This window comes from Cynara cardunculus, assembly GCF_001531365.2.
Source record: "Cynara cardunculus var. scolymus isolate 2C chromosome LG 3, CcrdV1, whole genome shotgun sequence".
NCBI lineage: Eukaryota > Viridiplantae > Streptophyta > Magnoliopsida > Asterales > Asteraceae > Cynara > Cynara cardunculus.
This window is the reverse complement of record NC_037530.1, coordinates 1,027,905-1,030,542: the sequence shown is the minus strand read 5'-3', so window position 1 is coordinate 1,030,542 and position 2,638 is coordinate 1,027,905. Positions and strand designations below refer to the sequence as shown.

At 31.5% G+C, this 2,638-nt stretch overlaps 1 non-coding gene across 1 annotated transcript; it reads right to left on the bottom strand.

Moving 5' to 3' along the window:
* Positions 1-1,564: 1,564 nt before the first annotated feature.
* On the bottom strand, positions 1,565-1,671 carry LOC112510614. Its single transcript, XR_003068993.1, has one exon. It is a non-coding gene; the product is annotated as a small nucleolar RNA R71 (small nucleolar RNA).
* Between the last annotated feature and the right edge of the window lie 967 nt (positions 1,672-2,638).

Genomic DNA, 2,638 nt, shown 5'->3' with positions numbered 1-2,638 from the left:
TATATATATATATATATATATATATATATATAGAGAGAGAGAGAGAGAGAGAGATAGATAGTTTGTTTCAAATGCAATATATCGCATTTGTACAAACAATGCAACCTAATAAATTGAAATATTTATGGAAATGATGAGAGTTCATTTATTATGATTTAAATATTTAAGGAAGATGAATAAGGTTCATTAATTATGATCAATACTTTATATTAGAAAACAATCAAAACTTCAATAAAATTACATATTTATCAAATTATATGGACGGTTGAGATTGAGTGAGTTACTATGCAACCCGTTACATTTGTACAACAAATACAACTCAATCTCAACGTCCATTTAATTTGATGAATATATGATTTCATTACAGTTTTGATTGTTTCTTAATATAAAGTATTGATCGTAATTAATGAACTCAATCATCTTCCATAAATATTCAAATCATAATAAATGAACTCTTATCATTTCCATAAATATCTCAATTGATTGGGTTGCGTCGTTGATTGTATAAATATGATGAGTTGCATTTGAAATGTCATCTCTTTCTCTCTCTCTCTCTCCATATATATATATATATATATATATGAACCTAATCAAATGAGAACTGATTAGTTTGTGTTAACTGTAAGGTCTAATATTAGCCAATCATTTTATTATATTAATTGTATTATTTTAATTAAGAAAAAGGGTGTATTAGTAATTTTATTAATATTTTTTTAAAGGTTATCAGTCAAAGAGATTGATATTGTTTCCTTATTAATCAAACAAATTATGAAAGTTTCTTTCTATGAAATTACAATTAATAAAATAAATATATAATTCTTACTGTTAAAAGTTATTGAGTATCGCACTAATAACATAGTGGGATCACAGTTGTATTCATCAACCAGATATGGTTTCATAGTGTGTATCACAGTGTATTTTTGTCGTTATACGATGTGTATCACAATATATTTTTGTTGTTTTACGAAGTGTAACACAATATATCACGTAATGTTTTCTTTACCAAGTGTATCACACTATATTTTTTCGTTATTTTATGAAGCGTATCAAAGTATGTATCACGTGTCGATATGGTGCTCGTTGGAGAGAGTTGAGAGGAGAGAGGAGAAATCTAGAATGACTAAAATGTCCTTAATTGATACTTTTAGTTAAAATTACCAAAATTATTAATTTCCTAATTTAACATTTGATTTGTGGTTGAGATTGGATCTCACGGTTACCATAAACTAATCATTTTTTCCTTGAATGGACCCATATATATATATATATATATATATATATATATATATATATATCTATACTATCTTATTAAGCAAATTTATCAAAAGTCTTAAAAGTCTTAAAATTCTAAATGACCAAGATACCCTTTTCACTTTTTTACTTTTTCACCCCTTCCTTTCCTTACATACACTCACCCCTCACATACATTTACCTCTCACATTCAACGGATTTTTTTTAAATTATAATTTTAAATTTACATTTTATATCCCTATAATTAGTTAATTAATTACTTTACGTCCTTTACTTTTAAATNAAAAAATACTTTCCTCCGACGAGGAATGTAAAAATTAGAAATGAAATTATGACGTTTCGACAAGAAGAAGATGAAGCGGTTTTGGATGCATGGGAGAGATTTAAGGACCTTCTACGGAAATGTCCTCACTACGGAATCCCTCATTGCATTCAATTAGAGACATTTTATAATGCCTCTCCAGTTCCGCTAAAATTATTCTTGACGCAACGGCCGGTGGAGCGTTCACAACTAAGACTTACAACGAAGGACATGACCTTCTGGAACGAATTTCAAATAATAATACGGAATGGTCAAATCCTTGTGCTGTTGTTTCTAAGTCTGCTTCAGGTATCCATGAGATTGATGTCATCTCTACTTTAAATGCTCAAATTGTAGCTTTAACTAATTTGGTTAAAAACAATTTACGTTTGAATGGAGAGAATAATCAAGTTCAATCCATTATGTCCAACCTACCTATGTCTGAATCTTGTGTCTTTTGCGATGAGGGCCATTCTTATGAATATTGCCCCGGAAATCCCGTCTCGGTGAATTATGTTGGGAGTCATGCTAGAAATAACCCATTCTCTCCCACATATAATTCAAATTGGAGGAATCACCCCAATTTTTCTTGGACCGAAAATCCTGGACTTCAACCCCCCGGGGTTACTCAAGTCCAAAATCGGCCACAAAATCCCTCGGGATATGGGCAAGGTGTTTTGCACAATTACCAAAATGGACAATCCTCACACTCACACATGCCTAGGCAAAATGCATCGGACGGTAATGGTTCACTTGAATCTTTACTTAAAGGTTTTATAAACCAAACCAATGCAACGTTAAAGAGTTTCAAAACCCAACTCGGCGAATTTGCCGCCGATCTCAAGGGTAGACCTTTATGAACTTTGCCTAGTGACACAGAAACCCCTAAGGGTAAAGAACATATCAAAGTCGTGACCGTGTTGAGTGAGGAGAGTTCAAAAGTCAATGATGATATATGTGAAACTGTCGAAGAACTGACACATCAAAATGAGGTTTCACATGCTTTTGATATGTCAAATTTTCCAATTTTGAGTCCTTCCACGGAAGAAACTCAAAAATCTGTTTCTGTCCAGAAAACAGTCCCTG